At 35.8% G+C, this 26,218-nt stretch overlaps 1 protein-coding gene across 6 annotated transcripts in view; it reads right to left on the reverse strand.

Annotated features, from left to right (window-relative positions):
* LOC141445982 (frizzled-2-like) overlaps nucleotides 1–26,218 on the reverse strand; it is a 364,823-nt gene that overhangs the window by 175,941 nt on the left and 162,664 nt on the right. The window lies entirely within an intron of this gene.

Raw genomic sequence — 26,218 nt, forward strand, 5'->3', positions numbered from 1 at the left:
AACCCATAATGCAATAGAAAACCTTTATAGTCAGTTTGGAAGTACGACAATTGTTATGACTGTTAAACAACATTTACTAACGCGCTGTTGTGTTAATGGATAATTTATGGCTCAATAAAAATGACCCTCCATAGTTATGACTGGCGGGGTGTAATCTCCACTACACCAATAAAGCTGCCTGTTGAACACTACTCACTAGTTTAGTGCAGTCATAAAGTTGTCTATCCGGGTGTGGGTTTTGTGGGTAGACTGGGGTGATGAAGTAGAAGGGTAGAAGACTACACCCTTCTTCCTGTGCTCTGGCTTCCTTGGCGGCCATGGCACCTGATAATGCAGGAATCTCGCCCCCAAGTCACCTCTTCAAATATCATGCACCCTTGATGATAGATAAGTAATGATTAGTCTTTTGTATAAGGAAATTGGATGGTGAAGAATGGTTTTTAGTGCCTAATGTCCAGAACCATCGTCCGGAGTTCCTCCTCTTGCGTTCCGCCCTCCAGATGATTATTGCACACCAGTTGAATTGTGGCTGGGGGCAGGAAGAGCTTCTCTCACTTCTCTCTCGCCTAACTTGTTGTTCTGTATTAACAGGAATTAATAGCCGACAGTTTTATGGTTCCATCATCGACTCTCTCTTTTCTGAACGCCCTATAAACACCCTGCCGACAAAATGTTTATTTTATAGACTTCAAGGACTCTCTTTTCCGCTCCCTAATGTGAATTGAGGACGAACTGGCATTTGTAAACTGGAGAGAGCTTATTAGGGAGGATCCTGCCGGTATTTAGGTTAACTATTCAGCCATAAACTTGTTTTTCCCCTAAATTAGATGAAAATTTTCCTTTCTACTTTTCATTAATTTAGGGCATTAATAATGTAAGAGTATTTATTTAACTATATGGCTTCTTCTATCCCTTCTGGTAATAAAACCCTGTTTTATTGCCCAAGAAAGTCAACATTCCATTAACCATGAAGCCAGTACTCCGACGTGTACTTTCATCGGGAATTCGAGATACTACACGAGCGGGACTGCGTGGGTTTTTAACATTAACTTTAAAAGTGAAAATAAAATGTTATTTCGATAGAAAATTTGCTGGTCTGCTCAGGAAAAGAAGTGAAAGTCAGCAATTGAAGTTCACCTAATACTTTTCTCGATTTAACTCCATCTAACAATTATTAAGCACTAATGTTAGTGCAATCTCTCTTTATTCACAATTTTCTCCACGGACCGTTCAAGCTCCCTAGATTATTTTAACTTACTAGCTTAATCTTAAACACATACTAAACCTAACTTATCAGCTACCTTAAGACTAACATATAGGGTTGTCCCTATACCAAATAAGGCGGTTGAGCGTTCCTCATACCGAGTTTTCTCAGGTAGTGTACTGAGGCTTGGTCTTTGCTGCATCTTTCAGGATTTCCTTGACGGTGAAACTCGGGCCGACCCAATGGATGTAGTAGATTGCTAAATTTAATTTTAATAAAAAGCAAAACAAAAAAAAAAATTGTAAAGATGTTTTTCGGATTAACGAATTTCCTTCAAAGATGAAATTTCAGCAACACATTTATTTATCAGCTCACTAGATGATGGAATCGTACATTACGACGAATTGCTGCTTATAGGTATGATTTAATAAAATCCAAATTCAGGATCTACGCGATTACAATGCTTCTTGCGAGGGTTAAGAGACAGATGAAACAATTTCAGGAATCCCCATACAATAATTCCGAATATACAACATGGAATATCTCGCATAAGCCACGGTTGAATGACTGGCAATACATATTTCGGGATGAGCAAATCCATTTATAAAATATAATATTTTCCTCTTCACAATTCGAACAAAATTTCTCCTCTTTTAACAGCTCTAGAGTATAGACTTGGTGGCACCCTTCAGTTTACTCTTTTCATACAACCAGAAGGGGGAAACGTTTGGCCATGATTGATAGGGAGCAAACCCACGTCTGGCGGCCGCCATATTTGGGCATCAAATGGTAAAAGGGGATAAATTGTTCATCAGTACAGACAGGGAGAAGTGCACTAGCTATATAACAACAGCTCCACTAATGTTGTTGTGTATGTTGATTCTAAGTGTGTGTAGAGACCTTTGCACCAGATATCGACGCTGTCGCACCCACGCGCAAACTTTCACACCTCTATAAGAGACCGATAGGAGGGGAAGCAAAAGAAGGGTGCGAAGCGAAATTGCCAATTGCTGCCGTTCAATTGCACTAGACATGGATAGTTTACTATCGAGCTATTTATTATGGAACAAATCATTTACTAAATAAATATTGTGATTGCAGAGGGGCAAGGGAATCTTCCCGTCACCAAAATAGATAAAGTCATCTAGATGTGTCAAGAAAATATTATTACTGCAGCGTTCATCCAAGAAGTAATAATATTGGATGAATCAGCGTTGTTTCTGAATCAACATGATTGAAAAAAAAAATGAGTTGACAAATTGATGGGATATCGATTGGGAATCTTGTAAGTGTTGTTGTGAGTGGTACCAAGTATCAAGAGATACCACCGTTATTTTCAAGTGTTAATTTCCTTCACTCTATGTTCATTATCACTCTCAATAACAGATATACCAACATGTAAACTGGGATTTCGCACTCTGGTGATTGCGATGATTATACCTTCAGGAAATATGGAAACCCCGAAGCGGTATTTCTAGTAAAAATAGGACCATTTTTCATTTTATACCTGGACGCACTTATGTCCTCAGAAGCTACTTTCCGAGTTTTCTTATGCTGTACCGCGGTTAGTGACAGACATGGCCAGTTAAACGGGAAATGGCACACGGTATGGGTCTTGTGGGAGATTATCTTTGCCATTGTGATGAACATGAGACTGCCGAACACATTACTTTTTTATAGGCGCTCTAACGATGACCTCAGGCAAGCCAATAGGCTTCAATGTAAGCCTTAACAGAGATACTCTTCCTTTATTATTAGGAGAATAATTCGGTGGATGAAGTCTTAAACATTTTCATGGTTTTTAACGGGAATCAGTTGGCTAAATTCTATTGTTCGCATGAGATACGCTTAAGGATAGCATACAGTTATGTTTTGGAATTTAGTATTAGGTATTTTTCAAGCTCCCATGGAATATAGAGTATAGGTATCAACAAGAAGACCACGGTTTGCTATTTTTTAGCTTTAAAGATACCAAATGGCAGCATATACTTCAAAGAATATTAAGCATACACTAGTTTATTGTGTAGCACTCTGAGACCCATTCGTGATTTTTCGTTTTGACCAATTAGTAGTAGAATTAGTTCTAGAATCGTGCAGATTTTCAATTTATCGTCTTTTTCTCAGTAAATATCCATTTTGAGGCATCCTCAGTAAGCAAAAATGTCTGCTACAAATTTAACTGTCTGTGTCTGCTGACATGTTGCTACATGAAGAAACTTTAAATTTATACCGAATTAGTGCTGCTACTATGATAATTGCTTATATACTAATCGACATAAATCGACTGGCATTACTGAATCGATTTTACAGGTTTTTTTTTTTTGGAAATTTTCTGGAAAACGGTACCAATGATTTTTCTTTAAACTAGGTATGCGCATTTCATACATGTACAGTACATACGTAACTTTTTCCTGCAACATTTGCCCCAGAAAAATGCTTTCAAAAAAGTTCTGCGGAAGAAGTGAGGTTAAATATCCTCTAAAGTGTCTTTTAAGTAAAATTCTTCCTCTTTTGTGAGTAGTACGAAGAAAAACGAAAAATTGATTAATATTTGAACTTTATCTTTATCTAATTTTGGTTTTATCTTTGACTAATTTTCTCAGACTGTTTTCTCTTTAGAATGTCAACCACTTTTCCTTTTTTCTTTATTTTTGGCTGTAACATCACTTTGCTGAAACTCGTGACTTCTTCCCTCTCTATTCATCTGTTCTGTTTTCTCCCATCGCTGACATCTGCAAGTGTGTGAGTTCGTGTGCATGTTGTTGGGGGCCCCTTCTAATCTTTTGTGAGTACTTCTTCTTTACCTATCTAAAACGTTTTACCTTTTATCTCTGACTGGAATCAAATAACTGGGAGATTACTCCCCCGAGAGTTAAAAACAAAAGCTGGAACAGTCACACACACAAACGTGAACTAAGTTCAGTGTTTGTTAAATAACAATTTGACATTTTACTTTTGTTTTGTGTACCTCCCCTTCCGCTTATCCTTCTACACTTCTTCTTTTAATGTATAATTTTATTTGTCGTCACCTTTTACTAGCAACGTGCCTTTCTATCCCTCACTAAGCTGTTCTTTTCTTCCTTTCAATATAAACAGTGAAGACGAACGGAGAAAGATAAAGGAAAATGTAAAGTATGCGTAAGATTGGAAAATTGAGTTAAAATTGTGAAAAATAGAGTGAGAGTTTACTTAGTAAAACTCGATTAGGCTTTTCCTTTTACCGCTTTTCTCTCTATTCGTGAAAAGGAAAAATTATTTGAGAGAATATTTTTCTTTCTCCTTCTGATAAAAGTGTTTTCACTTCCTAAGTGAAAAGTATTGTGATACTGGCAGCTGTTCGAAGATGGTTTTTTTGATAGAATATATTTCTTTTAAACCTGTTCATTTGAAATTTAACGCTAGTGACGCCTTTGAAACTTCTAGAAAGACAGATGCTTTTAGGAACTGGCTTTATCTGCTTGATCATTTCCTTTCCTACGACTGGAGGCTGTGTGAGAATCCTTTTGCAAAGTTAGACCTACTTGGATCTGTCCTGAACTAAACTTATACTACTTTTCCAATCTATTCCTCTTTGGCCAAAGAATTATTCGAAATGAAATAGCTGCTGGAAGATTGTAAGAGAAACAAACCGAAGAAATTTACAAGTGTAAGTTAAAAAGGACTCGTCAACTCGACTTTTTGTGATTCTTCAATACCAAGAAATCCTACTCTTACCATCTCAAGATGTGTGAGAGGCAAACATCGCCCTATTATCAAGTCCAGAACGTGAATAAAGGTAACATATTAAGCAGACATTGGTTGAAAAAAATAGACTTCAGCGACCAACCTTTTCCGTCAACTTTCAATCGACTAAAGTCAAACTAAGGTGGCAGTCAATAGTCAGACTGTAGCTAACATTGGCTGAATGAATTCTATTAGTTACCAACCTGAATAAGGACATATTATTCAGTCTTCTTCAATCCTCAATAGCTACCACCCTCGTGGTTATCTCTTATCTCTTTACAAATAGATCTGTCCTATACTTTCAAAGAAATTCATACAAGCATTGAGCTTTGACAAAGAGTTCGGAGTACTCATCATTACCAGATCTCTTAATTTCCAACAAGCAACATCACTTCTCAACCCGTTATGGAACTCCTTCTCCCACTGCCTTCTAGTTCTACATCTTGAACCAATTATTCCACCAACCATTTTAATGAGGCGGAAACTATCTCAATATACTTTCCTCTAACAAGCACCTCGCACCTGCATTTCTTTTATGAAGTGTAGCTGGATCTCATCCTCGTTATTGCTTGTATGTTTCTCATTTGCAGTATTTCCATATAGTCTTGCTGAGCACACTTGTTTCGCATAGTAGAAGATACAAGGAGAGGGGTTTTTTTTTTTGCTTTGAGGAATCCTTTCCTCAGCCATTGGAATATCCGGGTAGTCGCTTTCATTCACTTTCGTATTTCCCTAATTCCTGACGCTCTTTATCTCCAGTTACGTTACATCTACTCTACCTGAATGTCTGAGAAAGAAACTTGGTTCCTATGTCTTTCAACTTTTATCAATTTCATTTTTACCCAGATTGCCCGAGTGTTCTTTATATCTTTAGTTCCTGTTTGAGGGAATAAAAGTTCTTTTAAGCGAAAGGCTATGCAGCCAAATTGTAGTTGTAGCTTGTAGTGATGAAATAATCCCGTCTGAAAAGTGTCTACTGGGATTGTCCATAGGCATGCTTCGCTCTGATTGCTTCCTATCAAAAAGAATCATAGGATCCCATTATTATATCAACGACGCTTTGATACTGTTTTTTTTTTGGCTACCTTTTAATTATTGCTTAATTCTTTTTTACTTCTATTGAGAGAATTATTGAGGTCGTGTAAAATTTATGCATAAAATACTCTGATGAGGTTTAAAGAGTCCAAAAATTGTTAATTCAATATAAAGTAAGACTTTCTAACGTAATTAGGTTCCCGCTCAGGAATTGTGTGGGTGTCTATCTTTCGGCGAAGAAACATACCCATACACTAAATATCTAAAGTTATTTAGCCTGAAATCTTCTCATTAGTCTGCCTTCTCAGCAGACTGATACAGCATTTTTTCGTCACTGAAAAACTGCTTAACATTTGACAGCAAGAAGATCCATTGAAAAGAGAATCTAAAGTCAACTAGCTGGACTGGTAAACCTGAAACCTCTAGTTAGTAAGACGAGCGCGTTACCAAACCCAGGGCTTGTTTAGTCTACTTTAGACAGTGACTTAAAGTAAGAACTAAAAATGAAAGCACTTCTAATAGCTTGTTCCCTTCATAGCTGACTTAATTAGGTAGCAAGCCGCGCGTATAGGCTTACCTTCCAAATCTAAATATCAGTTAATTCTGATTTACCTATAAACTTGATCCAGCTGCCTCCCCAGTATTACCAACTATCAACCAGAAAACAAAAAAAAAAAAAACATCTCTCCTCTTTGTTTGTTTAAGTATGTGTGTGTAGAACAAAGTGACCAGAACCTCTAATCATCGTGTTGTTTGTTTAAGACTGGGCAAGCGACGCTGGAGGAGGAGGAGGAGAAGGCAGCGGCTAAATTTCCATCTTCTAAAACTTTAATGATAGGTTATAGGAGGTTGGCAGGCTTGTTTCAATCATTCTAACCAGATCCGACCTCCAGATCTACTCTTTACTTTACCCCCTTCTTTTCGGTCATCTATTTGGTTTTCTCGTCTTTTTTTTTTTTTTTTTTTTAAATTTTATTTTAAACATATCATTATCCAGTTATGTACACAATGCTTAGCATAAATAGTGGGGATAAAGAAGCGCGCGTCTGCACAATGAGGTATCTTTTATTCTGTATTTACTTTCTGGCTGCCAAGTCTGATATTAAAATACTTACAGCAATTTGAGAACAAAGTGTGTGTTACAGTCATCTTCAGTTGGTGACACCAATGCATTTCTTAGTGCATAGTTAGCAGCATCACAATGGCGTCTGTGTAGTGATGAAGAGTTAGTCTCTCATTACATGGTACTAGAGGACTGTTGATTTTAGCCGATATGATCATTATTCCCGGCATCCACGGTTGGATGATTATTGTAGAGCCAACTGTATATATCTCGTTCACACCTTGATGGGTTATTAATAGCAGGTTAACGTTAGGATACGATGCAAATTAATGAGCATCGCCTCTCACTCTACTCTAATCGCTCGGTCTCACTCAGGTCCTTCACTGCTATTGCATAGAATTGATTGATTTCTGCCTTCATTACACACCAGTATCCTATTCGGTCATAATTACGAATAAAATATAATTTGATTCCTTGTTGGAAGCGATAAACCTATAAATTTTAATTATTAATTTTTATTTTCTCATATTTCTCGTGGGCGTAAGCATTCATTGAATATGTTTTCGAGTTAAATTTTCATGGGACATCTTTATCACGATAATGTGGTTCTTCTAATCGGTTTTTACGTCCAACTACTTAGTTGTCACGGACAGAGGCGACCAGCGAAAATGTTAAATATTTGAAATTAAAAATACCAGAATTTTCAAATGATTTATTATTCAAAATCTTTTTGGAAACCAGTCCCATTTCTGGGCAAACTTCCAGTTTGTACCATAATTGGTGCCACCTTCTATCTTCAGTTCATTTGCCCATCTTAAATACTTCCTTCCCCTTATCCTTCTAGTATTTACTCAACGGTACTCTTCATGTCCACCTTTCATCAGTCAGTCATGCTACATGTCCCGCTACAGTTCCATTTCATTGTCTTTAATTCTTTCTTTAAGTATTTATTTCTTATTTTTGTACCTGCGAGAAAAAGTTTAGAATTCTTCTTTCTATCGATCTTAAAGGTTAACTTAAAGGTGATGAACGTTCTTAAAGGTGAGGGACCAAGTTTGTGACCCACGCAGGTAACAATGCATTTCTGGATACGCTAGTCTCCCTTAAGATTAAGAAACATGCTGCTTTTGAAGGTACACTTCTTTACTCCAATACTTCTTCCAGTTCAAAGTTATGCGTCTAATAATCTCTCTCCTCTTGAATGAAATATTCTGACCCAATAGTCTCCCTTTGATGCATTCTCCGTTGAACTGTCTTAACAGGGTTTACGGAAAGATCAACTTTCTTACATCTATCACTTCGGCTTTTCATGCTTTGGATTTTATTTAATGGTTAAATATGAGAATTTAGTAAAGTATATTTGCTAGTCACATCTCCGTCCACTAGTTCAAATATGGTAATAGGGCCTAAAACCCACCTGTAAAGATCGACATTGCCTATGACTTTTTTTTTATTGCAATAATTAAAATCTAACACCTACACCCAATACTAAAAAAACATCTCAGCTTTGCTCATCTCGCCTCTAACTGTTCAGACATCGTGGCACCGTGTCTATCGATCTATCAATATAATTTTGGTCAATATGACTCAAAAACTAAGCGCAGAAAGTTCGAAGTTGTTGTTTGGGGCGATAGATTGGGATTAGCCACTTTAGTAAACAGATAGTTTTACATTCTTGAGTTCAACATTGCTCCTGTGGTTTCCTATAAAAATCCTTTTTACACATTATTTTCCCAAGTACGCCGAACTTCTAAACGTCTAAACTGATCGGCTCTTATTTAAGTATTAGTTGAGTTTGAGAATCAATCAAGATAATTATTCCAGCAAACTGTGATCGCAGATTTCCTTTAGACCAGAAGTTTTCGTAAGTAATAAATATTAATAAATAAAAATGAAATTGGCCTCCATTATGCCCGGATATAAAAGGCAGATTAATTATTAAAGCACCCACCCAAATCTTAATTACTGTTTTTCTAACTCAATTATGTAAAATACGAGTAGTTTATTTAAATAAAAAAAAACATACGAGAAAAGCACTGTTTATATTAATAAAAATAAGTTAAACTTTTCCAGCTTGAGGATGAGGGCAATTTGTGCAGGAGATGTTGTTGAGGCGAGGTAAGGGTGAAAAAGCTCAACCAGCTTGAGAACACAGCTTTATTAGTTGGTACCAAAGTTTTCAAAAAGTTTTAGTACGGTAGCATTATAATTAGTACTTGGTTATTCAAAGAGAAGGTTACTCAACAAAACAAATCCAACTGGGCTGTTCTTCTCTCTTTCTCGCTCCCGTCTAAAATGTCAAGCTTTCTTTCTCACTCACGTAAACTTTTTATTCAACTTAAATATTTAAAGACTTCTGCCAAGGAATATCAAGTGTTACTCGACACCGCCACGCCAAAAAATCAGCTGATCTATTTTCAAAGTAGAATTTACTAAATCCTAAAACAAGATCAAGAAAAATATAAAAAAAATTTAAAAATGGTTTTACGCAAGACCAACAGGAAGTTATCTTAGATTTGCTATGTTATTACAACGGATAGCCGAGGAATCGGCTCAGATCGTTCAATATCAGATTATTTAGAGCAGCGCGAAACATGTCCAATTGAAATTTTCCTGGTCTATACTTGCTCGAAGGATTCCTGAAGTATTTTTAAAATAAATTTTGGTCATTCCCTTTTTATTAGCCATTACTCCCACGTGTTTCAGCCTCCTCAATACATTTTTTCAAACATTTCTTTATTAGTCACATTTAACAAAAGTTGAATCAAGTAAATTTGATCATACTGGTTCAGTTCACTTGTAATGTCATGGTTAGAGCAATCACCCACTGGTGAAACTCTTTCACAATGATTTAATCGCAGCAATAGATCTCTAGGCCACTTCCGCTTCAATGGACGAGAAGGATTGTCGGGAAGGTGAGGAGAGGAGAGTTATTGTACAAGAGGATTGGGATGGAGAGCTAGGAGGCTGTGAAATTTGCGGTAGCGAGACTTTATTAGGTCAGTGACGAAAGGGATGTGAAGGTCAGTGTGTATGGTAAGGTTAGAGATGTAGAATGGAGCATTCAGGATTTTCCGTAGGATTTTAGACTGTAGTGTCTGCAGGCGTTTGGAGTTAAAGGGGTTTGGTTGAGCTTCACACTTCTGCTTCATATGTCCATATCGGTCCGTAACAGTGTCTTGGTTAGTTTGTGAGTCAAGTCAAGTTTGGATCTGGACAAACTAATAAGTATCAAATTATTTTATATTTTAATTCAGTTTAAATGGTACTGCGACCATTTTCCAAAAATCTGTGAGCTAACTAACTTTTACTCTTTCCCAGCCACCAGTTCAATCATTTGCAATCATACAAAGGACAAAGCAAAGAGGCCGATATGTCCTGGAGGATTCTACAACGGAGGCTGTTGTCTACGTTCAGTAACTCTTTGATTTTAGCACACGCTCTCCTCTATTACCTTACTGAAATTACAATAGAGGAAAGGCTACACAAGGTTGGTTTTCTAATAGCGAGGAAGGAATACGATCTTTACCAGGAGACGTGTTTATCCTCTTCTTTTCTTCGTTGTTTCGCTCTCAAAGTAGAGTACGCCGATTGGGCTTTAGGTCTTTGGCATAATCGTGTTTAATAGAAATTACCATACAATTAATTATTAAAAATTATTTTAATTAAAATATTCTCTAAGGAAATAAAAATTCATATTTAAGGAAGGTAAATACTGGGTATAAATTAAAGAAGTGCATTTTTAATAAATAAATAAATACTTTAAGGCAGAGCGGCACAATGAAAGGTCTAAGAAGAACTCCAGGTCATTACATTATTTATTCAGTTTTAATTTCAAAGAGAAATACAGTTTTTTTATAATTTATTTATTTCATGCTCTGTTGTTACTTTGGTTGTAGTAACTAAGTAGGGCTGGATTTTTTTTTAAAGGCTCAGTAGAGTGAGTAATTTAGGAAGATTACAGGCTGGTGAACGGTGGCCCAGGACGACGCGGTGCACAAACTGAAATTATAAGCATTATCAAGTTAGCATAAATTTTATAGTCGCGCCCTATTCCAGAAATATTAAAAGGCGAGTTGTAGGGCCAGGTAAGGGAAATGCTCTGATAGAAAGAGAGAGTGAATGGGAGGAAGTGGGCCAGCGATACTCTACCTGGCGGTGGAGCAGAGAAATGTAATACTAAACATTCAGTATTCATGAAATTCCATCTACTGTACACCTATATGCAGTAAAAATGCCGTGGAATTCATTAAATGCTTCTATTTTTTTTTTTATTTATTTATTTCAGTTTCAGTTTTTACTCCACATTGCGGAAGTACTATCAGCTTCTCGCCGAGGGGAAGTTTTTAGAATTTCAAATTTTTCAGCATTGGCTTTTCACTTTTTATTACCGTCCCGCACCTCTGCTTTTAAGAGGGGAAGTAATGCGATAGTGCCAAATTGATTTTTCTCTGACAGAAATATCTGTTTGGAAGCCAACTGTGCCAACAACTTCATCACACCTAATCTAAAACTTACATCAACCCAATATCATCAGGACATAATAGAAAATTCAAAAAAAAATCTTCAACTCAACAACTGCCCCTTCAAACTCATCAACCACGCCATCTAATCATACTACAAACAAAACCAATCCAATCAACTCATCAAGAACAACAAATATGCCTCTTTTTACCGTATGTACAGCCACTCACAAACAAATTAAAAACATTACTACAGAACTCGACAATCGCTACAAAAAAAAAAAACACCAATAACTCAAAAAGACAACTCTTCTCGAATCTAATTTACCTAACAGTCAATTTCTGCACGCCGAAATGCCCAGGGACCCTGTTACTGTTTCCCAGTGTTTTTACCAAAAAGGCTGTGGAGATACACTCTTACTTCCCCAAAGTACATGGTTTCAGCATCATTATCACCAAAAAACTGCCAAAGTTCCTTAATGCCACGACACCTTGTGGAAAGTTCGACGTAATTTCTGGCAGAAACAATAGGGCAGCTTTATTTTCGTTATTTATTAGTTTATTTTAGTTAACACGTAGTCATGATCGTTCTAAATACCATTGTTCCGGTCTCAGAGTGCTTTCTAGCGGATATTTCTGTCAGTGAAAAATCAATTTGGCACTATCGCATTACTTCCCCTCTTAAATGCAAAGTACGAAATGGTAGTAAAAAGCGAAAAGCCAATGTTGAAAAATTTGAAATTTTAAAAACTTCCCAGCACCTGTACCAACAGTACCTGTTAGCATTGAATAAAGTTAGAAGTGGTTGTTAGGCGGGATACGCGTTAGCACCCAATGAAGTGGCTAGTCCACTTCCTACTTTGGTATAGTTGAAACTAACGTCAACCTACTAACTGACACATATTGTAATTGTAAAGCTTGGTGGGTTCTAATCAAGCGCTTAACAGTTCTATTAAATTTTAATGGAACTTTTATCAAGTTTAATAATTGATTTCAATAACTAGATAGAACGTTGTACATATTTGCGATAATTACAGCAATTAACAGTGAAAAACTTTACTGTATTAAGCACCACTTAACTCAGGCAAATTCTCCCGACAGAAAAGCATTTGCCAGACATTTAAACAAGCCTTAATGATTGGGTAATGGGTGAAAAATGTCTATTACAATTACGGTTAACGACAAAATCATTATAAAAGCTGGCCATATTGTTAGGCTATGGTTTTTACAACACTCTAAACCAGAATTACCTTCACTAGCAGTAATTAGTACATAACTAATGGAAATGAACCGATTAATATAATTATATTGTTATTCGTCCGAGTGGAGGGAGAAGCCGTACTAGGTGTCGCCTTTTAGGCCCTTAAAGCTAGCTAACAACGACAGCTACACATGCTGAATCTAAAATGAAAATTTGGGAATACTGAAAACAGCTTCTCTAACTACAATTCTCTTGGATCTAACTTAAACTCAGTCTTCAAACATCGAATTGCGGAAGAATATTTCACGTGTCATGACAACCTGTACAATACACTGAAATGACCGGAAGGAACTTTGCTCTCGTGCTCAACAACTGGAGCCTAAAACCGAATAGAAAAATAATTCAGATAAAAGTTATCAATTTTAATGCAATGAAAATACTAAAAATGAAAATGCATCCAGTAAGATTGTACTTCTCAGAGAAGAATTTTCTTGTAACTCGGAATCATGTAGCAACTCATTTTATGATAAATATATGTGTGATATGGCCGTACATTGCACTGAAATGAAAGTGATGTAAGAAAAACCATACGTTGGTACATTAACCTCTGTTGTAATACCTGGGTAATCTTCTAACTACCTCTTGCGAATGGTTTTTCCCTTGAAGAGAAATGTAATTTCCCACCACAAAAGTCTCTTTCACTGTCAAGGGTTACAAAAATGCTTTGTGGAAATCCTCTACTAAACGGGGAATTTTCTTCCTTTCCAATGTACAAGTCTGCTTTTACCTTTCTAAATGGTCATTTCCCTTTGGCACTCAATTATCCCTGTTATTGTTGTGGCCGCTCTCTTTAAGTTCTTTTCCTCAAGTAATAGATCGATTCTTTAACTCTTTAAAATAATAATAACTAGTAAGAATCCTCTCAAGATTTACTCTTTATGCAATTTCCGTAATTACTTTAACTTAAACTTAAAATTATATTTATTTTTTTAAATTTATTTATCTCGAGTGATATCAAGTGAAAATCTTGGGTGCCGTTTTCTGAAAATCTCAAAATAATAAAATAATCAATACAATATTCAATTTCGTTTTATCGATTTTAATTTGAATCACATTGCACCTAGGTAAAATATCAATTTTACAATTTTTGCAAATAGCAATCTTTTGTGAGTGAATAGTTCAGTGGATGCAAGCAATCATCACTCACACCAAATTTGTAAAAGCTACTTTTTCGTATTCACAGGACCTCGGAGATTCCTGTGTGCTAATCAAAAATCGAAAATCAGTCCGATTACAATTCTTTCTGCTTCGAATAGAGAGAATAAAAGCTAACTACACGCAGTATTCACTATTTCATTGTCCATTTACCAAACGGAGAGAAACACATGTACGGTAACAATCGATTTTCCCAGTCGATACATAATTCAGCATGTACACCTACCCAGTCTGAGTACTAGTCCCCTGACCATGACTGTAGAACTTACAAACCCTTTTCCGTTCCAATGTTGTCTGGACCAGTGTATGCATTCTGGGCCTGACAATGTACTATAATCGGACAGTTGGATTTATTTAGTGCTGTGATTTTTCGCAGACCACCAAAATCGTGTACATTCATGTTCGGACGTGTAGCTTTGTTGCTCAATAACTTTTCTGCGGTTCTGTTTGGTGTAATTACTATAGCAGTTAGAAATAGTACTATTTGTGGCATAAATTATAGCTTTTTATTCAGATAATTTAATATTTGTAATTAATTTTTTTCCAGTTACCAATTAGGTGTTGTGACGTGATTAGGAGGCGACTAGAAAAAAACATTCTTAACTATTAATTTCTCATATTAACAATTAAATAAAATGCAAGGCCTAGACCAAGAATCAAACCAGACTCATACGGAATTACATGAGGCCAACATATGAAGATAAAAAAGAATAGTTATTTATTTAACAAGTGTGGAAAGTAGTACTTTTCCTCACGCGAGGCAGGGTTTGCAAGCGAGGCGAGTGCAAGTGCAAATTGCCGAGTGTGAGGAAAATACTTTACACTAGAGTTAAATATAATATTTTTTCTGCAACCATTAGATTTATTAACTAAAAAAATTAAAAATTTCATTTTTACAGTCTACAAATAGTAATTTATTTATTATAAACATTTATTGTTATATTACAATTATTTACATTACTTACGTATTTACATTACTTATTACATTTTCTGCTGTTTCTTTAATTGATGGAGGAGTGTTTTCTAAACAGGAATCGCAAGAATCCATTTTAAATTTCTATAAGGTAACACTATAACCTTTTTAACTGTTATAATTAAAAATATCTAATTATTTATTAAAGTATTATTTTTATTTCTATATTCCTTTCAATTTTTATTTTATTTTTTAATATTCGTTTTTTAATTATTTAGTTACGTTAAATAAGCTTATTAAAGTTTTACAGAAAATATTTATGTTAATAACAAAACTTCTTATATCAAGGAAGCACAATAAAGTTTTTCCACTCACTAGTGAGGAAAGTGACACTAATGGGAATTTTTCCCCACTAGTGTGGGAAGTTGGGCATTACACAGCTGATTTTAATTGAGTAATGAGAACTTCCCTACATGGTTGCAGAAAAAAAATCATTGGTGCTATTTTCGAAATATCGCGAGGAATTGAATCAATTCCGTTGATTGATTTTGTCCTAAAACCTATCGAGAGAAAGATAAAAATACCAAAACGAAATACAAGGTTTGCGTTTTCTGTGATTTATCATCAGACCGGAAACACAGAATACCTTTTTGTGTTCAGGAATATAAATTTCAGGTGAGAAAATAAATTTGAACATTTTTCACGACTGCCATACTGCCTCTTGCTTCGAGGGTAAAAAAAGGGCATTATCATCTACAAGAAGAAGCGAAGAGGAAGAATAAGAAGAAGAAGAAGAGGCTTCTGTAAGATAACACTTGTGTACATATCTCCGTACATATGAAATATACACGTATATCTAATATTATATTTAACAAGAAATTATATAAATATTGTATATAAAGTTATATATGCCCAAACGTTAGAAGGTTGTTTACAAAATCTGTACCCCGGCTGTTTGTTATGTCAAGCCTGCGTTATGAAATACAAATAAACCTAGAACTGACAACACGACAGATAAGAAAAGTGACAAGATGTCTTGATATGTACATTGCAGCTAAGGGTGTGAATATAAGAGAGTAAATTCTGGATCACAGAACGGCTCGGGCCATCTTATCTCTGTCTATTATAGCTAAGATACGTTTCTATAAATTACAATAGTTAAGATTGTAATCAAGAGTTACTCTTTCAAAAAACTGGTTCATTTTATTCTTCAAAGCAAACTTTAATATAAATGCAGAAGAACTGTGCCCTTAAAGTAGTAGCAATAACTTATAACTTTAATAAAATTGAAAGCAATAATAATTTTGCATACTTATTACATGGTTTTTTTGCGTTTATTTTTTGTTACAATCAGCGCGTTGGCGCTATAAGTAACAGTGGTAACCGAGTAACAAATGATAAGCAACGAGTGGAGAAGTTACCCAGTGGTAACACTCCCAAATATTAGATGGTTAGTCACTCTCTTCACTGGAGAGGAGATCACGAGGCCACTGTCTTTTTTTGTCCGGATTGACAGGAAGAGTTCTAGAAGAAAGATTTTGAGCTAGAGGATTTATATGAGATTGCAGGCTGAAGTGGAGTTTTCTGTATCGTGATTAGCAACTTGTGTGACAAAAGGAATGTTAAGGTCAGTGTTTATAGTCAGATTGGAGACTAAAATGGAGCGTTTACGATAGTTCGAAGTATTTTAGATTGAAGGGATTGAATCCTTTGGAGATTGGAGCGTTTGGTTGAACCCCTCAGCTCTATTACGTACGCCTAATATTATATGTAAAAATTAAATTGTAGCACAAAAAAATGGAAACTGCATTTACTCTTCGAATATCCTTTTTAAGCAGTGCATCGGAAGAAGTAACTGCAAAGTGTTGAAGGCAAACAACTACACTCTTTTGTATCCCCATAATAAGACGACGCATTTATCTATCAAAAGCATTTCGAAACTTTGATATGATGCTTTCAGTTGATACAATTGGTACTTTCTGATCGCATGAGTGATGAATGATATTATGGGAAGAAAGATTATTGCCAATTTCATATCCATCATTTTTTTATAATTTGTTTTATTGCCAAGTATTCAATCTAGCGGATAGTTCATCTTCAGGGATTATACTAATGAAACATTGTGCTATGATTTACAAGATTCAAAGGTTGATATATCTTCTGTAATGACTGATGAAGTACAGATTATTGGCAATAGTATTTCTTCTCTTTGTTTAATGAATCTGTTACCAAAAAAATAGATGAACAATATCTAGAGTGTAAGATAATGAGAGCCAAGGTACCTTTAATAGTAAAAAGGGCAGAGGATGCCCTTCTATTTTTATTATTGTGAGACCGATGGACTTAAAAGTTAGAGAAATAAAAAGAAATATCCTCTTTTAACCAGTTACTTTGCGGAAAGAAGATCTTCATCTTCTTGAGACCAAAGATTTGAAAAAAATATGTGGTTATCCCTAAAAGTTCCAAAAAAGGATAGATTTGTCTTACAAGGAGTTGCCACAATAAGCCCCTTTTGGTGGGAAAAGTTCGCACCCAGGCGCGCCAGCCACCTTCTCACTGCACCCACGTCTTGTAGCTTGTTACCTCGTCAACCAAACTTGCAGAGGCTAGTGATAAAACAATTCAAGGTCTAAAGACAAATTATTCTTCAAATAAAACTCCAATTAATTGTTAAAGATAAATCCAGATTATAGGATCGTATCCGGAAATTAGAATTAGGCGTTAGAAAGTCGTGACATCTTTAGAAAAGACTTGAAATGAAGTGAAACGAAAATAGAAATAATCCAAAGAACTTGTCCAACACAAACTTGACTTGAACTTTAAATATAAACTTTTTTTTTTACCAAAGAAACTTTATATTCGTCTCTCTCTCGGTCGCTCCTTCATCAAGTCCCAGCTTCCTTTCAAAACATTTCTTAATTTTTAGAGAATAAAAAAAAAAAAGTTGGAGTAGAAGTAGAAGAAAAATGAAAACCCATTACAGCACTAATCAAAGATTTCAAAAAGATCATTTAAAAAAAAAAGAAAGTAAATCCTTTAATTATAAATATTGATTATTATCGAGACCAGACTTGAAATTACATGTGTCAAAGAAATTCACTAAGCTGATTAGTTGAAAGAAATTAAGAATTAGTCTGATTGGTTGGTTTAGAAGAGGGGAACCACTGTCCGCTGTCAGATTATTACTGCTGATTAGGTGTGCTTTTGCTTTCATCTAGAAATCCTCCAGAGAGACGTGTCAGACGTGTTCCATCAGGAGTGTGAATGTTCTAAGCAAGGTGTGTGTCGCTAATTCTCCTTTCCCTTGGGTAAGGTTTTTTTTCTTCTATTACCACCTAACCTGGGGATCATATTTCTGGCATTTGCTGAGTGTATCCTAGTAATTGAAGATTAAAGAAAATTATTTAGAGCTTTTCGAGATGATCGAGAAAAACTGAAGAATCATTTCCGATTTTGTGATATTTCAGTCACCCTAACATGGTGCTAAAAAAACGTTCTGTAGGAATTGCACTTCTCAAATTTAGATCCATTTGAATTACAGATTAATCTAAACCTTGGTGTAGGTCGTATTTGATGGTTCGCTGAAAATTTAGTGCCTATTTGTATAATCACAGTTTATTGTGAGTGTTCACTTTTAGATACACAACAGGAGAATCGTCTTTCACAACATCGATATGTAAACTATCAACTACAATCATGGTAAAGTAAAATTGAATTTCCATGTTGTATAGTTGTTTTAGGCATGTTTATCCTGTAACTGTCTTAACTAAACCAACTTCAAAATAGCCTGGTTCTCTCTCATAGACAATGTAATAAAGGTACCCAACTGAAACTGTTTACAACAAGCAAGTAAAACTATTATTCACTATAAATACCAAAATACAAGTTTTGTTTTGCAACAGTTTTGGGCTAGATCAAACTAATAAGTTGGGCAAAGTTGTTGAATAGAGCAAGGAGCCGTTTTTATTAAAGTGCCCTTGATAACGATGTTCTGCTAATGTTGGAAATGGGCCAAACAAAATTTGTAATGTTCCGCCTTTATATTAAAGTCTTGTAAGAAATATATTATGGTAAAACCATGGTTCAACGAGATTTTATACGGTTTATGTATAAATCCGGCCTCTTTCAACAACCATAATGCAATAATGTATTGTCTCAGAAGTGGGCACAATCCCATTATCTACGATGTAGATAATTACTACACGAAAATACGAAATATCTACGAAAATATTCATCAAGGAGAATCTAAAGTTCATTCATTCTCTGAAGAAAACCCTGTAGCGCGAATCAATAGAAAAGGAAAAAGTTAGTAGTTGAACGAGATAACATCTGGGGGTGAATTTCCTTGATGGGGAAGGATTTCCCGTCGCATGTCCCGCAAAATTCATGACTCCTTATGAATGTTTGCACAATGTGGGTGGTTAGTAACAAGTTAGAGGATGACACTTGTCTACGTTTTGGCGTTTGTATTGAATTGACGCTCAAGTGTTACCTAATTGGGATTATTATACTCGTACATTCTGCACGCCCAGACAAAAGATGAGGTGCTCTTGAAGGCTGTCAGAGCGTAGAGTGTTAAAGCCTAGAATATAATGCAATGAATTTCAAAAGATCTATGAATTTATCACATCACAGACTCCAGCTGCTGTGCTGTAGCCATCTTGATTTACTTTATCTGTTGGACAGCGTAAAATCCTGTCATTTATGCATTCAATTTCCAATTCTTAAGATCACTTGAAGACAGACGTTGAAAATTGTACTTTGGTAGGCTTTATTCTCCAGTACACAATATATAATTTTATCTGGGCAAAGAAGTATCAACTCCCATGTCGAGTGGCTCAGAGAATGCAGCTGAGATAGCCCCAGAAGAACGCCTAGTGCAGAAGAAGATGCATTTTAAAAGCTCCCTTTACTGAAGTTATTTTACAGATTGATTAATGCTATGCAGGACTCACGTAGACTTCAGTCTTATGGCGTTCGAAGAACTAAGGTGGTTGGTTACATTAAGAACCATTAATGGATTTTATGTTTGCTAGGAGATGGATAATATCCTCTAAACGAAATCCTAAATTTGAACTTTTTACGATATTCTTTTATTGACTTTCGAATTCAGAGATCTCAAAAAGAGAAGTATTTTTGGTAAACATTTTAAACTGAATTAGATCTGCACACTATCGTCATATTGGCTGTTATGTAAAGTAAGAAGCTGATCTGGTCTTATCTGAGTTGACCCATTAAAGCTATATACCTAAGCTAACTGCAGAAATAGCTGTGCCCAGCTTTGTCATCTGGACATACACATTGTTGTGTATGCCACATGAGGGGTGCCAGCAAATGAGAAGCTGCTATTGTTGGAGATGATGATGCCGCTACTGCCGTATAACATATCCGTGCTATTGTTGCTGTATACTGAGTGCTGATCAATGATTGATGGATCTGTTTGGTTAGACAGCAGCAATCATTTGTCACAGTGAAACCTAAATCAAAAACCCAAAACCTACTGTCACTCAGTCCCACTCCAATCTACTTCAACCACTCTCCTCTCCTATTTAAACAATCCACCTCTAACCTCCCCTCCACATACCCCCCCCTGGTTACTTATTGATCGCAACTTATTGTACGTGACACTCATATGTGCCTCTCTAATTTCAATTAGTACATCATTTGAATAAACCATTTTTCTTCGTACACACTTTCCCTGACTTCTTTTTTAAGTAAGTATTCGGAGAAGATTTTCAAATTTTGAGATTTTAATAAAAAATACTCAAGTTCAAATTTTCAGTGAACGAAAAAAGAGTTTTATTAAATAACTCAAAAATCGCGAAATTTTTCCAAATTAGAAATTTTGATTGCGAAAGTAAAGATTTAAGAAGATAGGTTTGGTTAGAGACGCAAAAAGTAAACGCTCCTTCAGATCTTAACATTCATTTTATCGCCTAAGACTCCAAAACTTGATAAATCCTCTAGCTCAAAATCTTTCTTCAAGAACCCTTCCTGATAACCCGACAAGACTCATTAAAAGACAGTGGCCTCGTGATCTCCTCTCTCTAGTGAAGAGAGTGACTAACCGTCTAATGTTTTGGAGTATTACCAACAGTTTGGTTAAAGGTTTTGAACCTCTAACAGTGAACTATTCTCAATAATTCCTCTAGTTTTTGCTCTCATAAATAAAATCCATTGTGGAGGAGTGCAGCACTACTATATAGTTGCATGTAAATAAATTAAATTATTCTCTACGTGAAAAACAACGTTAAAAATGATTTAGCATGAATTATGTTACAAGAAATTGCTGGCAAAAAAGTTTAGATATAAAGAAAAGATACTACAGGTAGAAATAAGATCAGAGGGTTTTAATACTTTTACCACTAGTGAGGGTCATGTACCGTGCTGAAGGAGCACGAGAAGTCTTGAAAATCTCCAAAATATGACACCACATCCATTCTAAAAAGTGCCTCTTATTTGTCACTTCAAGAATAGTGCGTGTGAACAGCACCACCGTCAATCATATTTAACTATGACGTCGTCTTTAATCTGACGTCTTATTTCTCTACTTCTCTTGTTCACTTTCAATGCGTCACTACCTGCTGCACCTTCAACTCTGTTCTCTACTTCTATGCGCAATGTAGCTTTTTCTGCTTTATAACTCTATTGTTGGTTAGAATATCCTATTTCCTGTGGCTGGTTTAGAGGTTTCTTTATGGTTAGTTTGGTTTTGTGAAAGATGTTACCATAAATAGCCATTGCAGATAGAATTTGAATTACAAATAATCCATTTCCCCTCTTATAGAAGTTATCTAACAATTTTTACAGTTTTCATGAATATTAACCGAAATAGCTTTGAGTTTTTGTTTGCATCATCTTGATGTTTGTAGATAATTAACAGTTAAATAATGTTATTGACGTTATTACCTAAATTTAGTGAAAGATGCTATAACCACAGCTAACATCACTGAATGGCTGCCGTTCACGAAATCAGGCCAGTGTATGTGCATGCTTTGTGTACATTTAATCTTTTTTAGTTGTTCCAGCTGCATAGTTATTACATTCCTAAATAAAAAGAGGAACAATTGAAAGATGGTGAATGCAGTTGACATTTAAGCCCACAAAGTGCAGGCTATAAGGATTTCAATGAAATGCATTGTTAACTAATATCCGCTAAGCTCATTATGGTATTATTCCATCGATTATAAGTTTTCTAACGGCCCTGTGTAGGCTGAGGAAACACCTGTTTCAAATGTGCCAGAAAACGGATAATCTGAATTGGTTAAACAATAAGGCGCGTACTGTACCATTGTGGAGGGTTTTTTTTTTTTTGAAGTACAAGAACTCCTGCCTTTATACATTGCCCAGGAACCGCTCACCAGATCCCTGCCTAATTAAACAGACTGGACTGAGGGAATACTCTATCAAATGGGAGCCAAAACGTACTCTTTGGGTCGCAATGTCTTAGGTTTTGGCGTAGGATAACAACCTTTATGGAATCTGGAAGCTGAGTTTAGTATAAAATATCAGATCCCGAATTTGAACCATCTAAAGGAAGTAAAAGAAGTTTTGAACAAATCAGGGAAGCAATCTAAATCTTCCAGTTTCGGACATCCTTTTTTCATGAACGAATATTCTGATCATAACTGCTCTAAGGGAAGGGATTAACGTTTTGGATTCCCACGCGGAGATCCCGGGTTCCAATCCAGCTGCTGGCCCTTAGATTTTCTCTTTCTAGGTGCTTCTTACAGCTTACTGACCGGGAATGGACAGTGTTGTCTGTAAAGAGAGAACAAGAGACCAGCAGTGCTCCGGGCCCTAATAACGTCAGATGTTGACGCGCCTTAAATAATTTTTTAAAAAAAATTTACTGCTCTAACTTATTCAGCCATTGTAATAATTGATAATTTCTCCATTGTCTTTCAGATTCTATAAAAAGGGGTTCTCTGTTCTCCTTAGGCATTCCAACTAATTTCATTATCATTTTCCCCAATACTAGGAATAGCAATTTTAAGAAATGATGAGCCAAAATCGAATGTGCAAAAAGTTGTTCGCTTTCTGATCAGCATAGATATAATCTATGCATTAAACAGTGAGAGGGGGTGAACTAGGACGTCTTCAACTAATTGTGAGATTGCGGAGGTAGGGGGCTAATTTCTAAATCTTATTGTGGCCGATGGCGGAGAGTGGAGAGATTAAGACAACTAGATAGTTGAAGAACTCAGCGGGTGGCCCCCGCCGATGTGGCTCACGATTGAATCAAACTACCCAAATGGCTTGTAAATCTCTCCTCTAAACTAAACTAGACATCGTTTAAACTACAAATTAAGCAAAACTATTTTGAATAAGAGGTCTAACTCCGCTGAAGTAATTCTAGATGACTAAAAGAGTATAATTTTTGAAAAGAGTACAAAGGGCGTAACGCTGGGGGGGCAGTGAGGAGGGGGAAGAGAGAGACTAATAATTACGATAATTGCTTCGAGGGACTTTTTTTTCCATTTTTTTGTCTTCATCTCAAGTTCATCTTCAGAATTCCAGAGCGCGTTAGTGCGCAAACCCAAACCACACGCCTCTATTAAGTATTTGTTGTCCTCTCCTGCGCTTTTATGAGAGAATGAGACTCTGCTCTCTTAATATCATATTAAAGAAACCCGTATGGTAATGAAGATGATGATAGGCTTCAACCGCTTAAATATATCTTGTTTACATTTTAAAGGAACTCTTTTTTTTTTGTAATCAACTTTGTCGAGAAATTAATAAGTATTAAGTAGCTCGTGTTTTAAAATTTCATAAATTTTAAATAAGGTAAATAATGCTCTTAATTAAGAAGGTCTGCTTAACGATGGGGAATTCCTAAGATAAGTTTCTTTTCTAAAATGATCTACACGATGTATCAAGATGCATTAGGTACAAAAAGTTGTTCATTCTGAGGTAGCCGTCACTTATAGCCCTCGATAGCGTAGAGTAGAAGCATACTGGACGAGCTAGGCAGTAACAATACTTTTATTTTATCATTTATTTCTATTGAACATTAACAAATATCTAACAGGTAAATGTAGCCAACAATTTTCTCATGAATGTTGTTTTCTAGAGTCAACTCAGTTGTCTCTTTATCCGGAACGCTGAAAGCCAATAACGTAAGGTTTTGGGCAAGAAGGGCTGAAGCGAGAGTCTGTAGTATAACACCTGAATGTTAAGAGGTCTTGCTAGCTCTTGGAATAAAGTGATCTTCAAGTTTGTGTTATTGGTGTATAATGAAACTTTGGCAGTACATCGCAAGATTTGGATCGTAGTGTGTAACTATAAAGAGCGTGTGAAGTATATAGACTTTTCAAGTAAAATGAGTTAGGAGTGATTGTCAGTCTGACCAGCAATCAGCCAGATAAGTTGAAGAAAGTTCTTTTAGTCTGTTTTGAGGGTTCCACGTTAGTCGTTTGTCCAAAAACATGTCTAGGAAACGAACGAACACGAAAGTATGGAGATATTGAAAGGTACACAAGATACTACTAAACAGTATTACTGTTTGTAATAAATACAATGCATTGGGATCTGTGGGGATTTTGAATTTAATTGTGGATTTTGTTAGCTAGGACATGTATGACCGGAGAATACGTTGAGAAATAACAGTAATTGATGATTGGTTCGTCGGCATAGGTATACATACGCGTTTTGGGATGTTTGGGCATTGCAGCAGTATATACTGCATATAGGGGAGGGATTACATTGCCTCCATGGGACATACCTTCCAGAAGAGGCTATTTTTGTGGATGTTTTTAAGAACAGCAAGATAGATAAGACTCAGGATGAAAGTCAGTACTGGGTACGATATCCCTCAAAAAGATTCCTCAAAAAGCCGCAGGGAAAAACTTTAGTAACGTTAAAAAATATGCCGAACAATAATACTTGAATTTCGAGGGCAGATGGTATCGAACACGCGGTTCGGCGAGTGGTCACTCCCGATATCTTTTTTTGAGTAAAGGCTCGTTCCCTGCAACTAACTTTGCGTTAATCTCATTAAGGATATCATTCTTCCCGTGTTAAAGTCCGAAATGTTTGGAAACGCAAGTGATAGACACTTTTATTTTTAAGGGCCTCCCGTTGAATTGATCAAATGTTTTGCCTTGGTTTTAAAATGATGACTGCAAATCAATAAAATAATTTAAAAAAAAGAATGCATATTTGACTTAATTTGAAACAATTACCACGTAATGAATAACAAAATTATTTGCTAAAATCAAAGAGAATCCATCCATGCCCCAGCATGAGCTGTGCAATATTTTCACAATCTAGTCAAAGAGGATATCCGAATTCAACAGCAAAAATTAATACAAAATTTAAGGTGTTAACCCAATTTCGCTATCCACATATCCGTAGGTTAAAGTGTAATTCATATTTTGACAGCTCAATGCATACACTATATCATCAGGGTTGAAGGTAAATAAAATATAAGCGAGATTGTCACTTGCAGCTGATTTAGTTTCAGACAATATGAAACTATAGAGGTGTCAGTTCTAGACGAAGAGGATTTCAGTCTCTATTTTCGGGACACTCAGATTTCATTTATTGTTATTCTATTTGTAGAACACTCTTTATTGTTTTCGATTTATTTGTTAATTTACAATGTTCTTCCGGAATTGACTAGTTAAGAGTTTTTAGTGGGGAAAAAGGTTGAACAAATTTTTGGCATCCCGTTTCAGAAGAGTGGCCAGTTCTTACTGAACCTCAGACATTTCTATGTCGATTGTTGACGGCCAACAGAAGCTGTAGCTTCTGGAAAGTTCGATCTTTCTTGTCACAAAAGACGAACACTTCCATCTTGAAACAATGTCAGAGATCGACCACAAGATTAATGTTTAAAAGTTTGCTTTGGTTCAAGTAATAGTTTTGCAAATCTGATCATCTCTTAATAAACAAATTTGGTACTACAGACGCGGGTAGAGCAAGGAGAAGCTACTGATAAATATAAAAAAGAATGAAGACAAAAAAAGAATCACCAGAATGATTATAAATACACAAACGAAGCTGCTTTAAGACGCGAGATAGCGTTGAAGCCCTTGTTTGTGCGTAGAAAATAATTGGTTCTAAAATACCAAGTTGTCACATAGAGACCAATTAGAAGTAAATTGGCATTGGACATATTAATAACCATTTGTATTGCGGCAGTAGCTGGCGCAAGGAGAACAAATATTGCATGATACGTAGATATATTAGTAACTATCTGCTTGAAGAATTTGTCAATCTTATGCTTTCCTGTACGTTGTTGACGTGATGGTGGGCACTATTTAGATTCTGAGAAGGTTCTTTAATATATAGATAACATTATTAGGGGGCTTCCATAAAAGAAGCCTTATCAGCGAAGATGGAGATTGCCTTGGAAATCAAACAAAACATTGTGGATGCTGTTGGGCGGTTAAGACAA

This window comes from Rhodnius prolixus, unplaced genomic scaffold (genome assembly GCF_049639745.1).
Source record: "Rhodnius prolixus isolate KJV_2025 unplaced genomic scaffold, Rpr scaffold_1, whole genome shotgun sequence".
In the NCBI taxonomy this organism is placed as follows: domain Eukaryota; kingdom Metazoa; phylum Arthropoda; class Insecta; order Hemiptera; family Reduviidae; genus Rhodnius; species Rhodnius prolixus.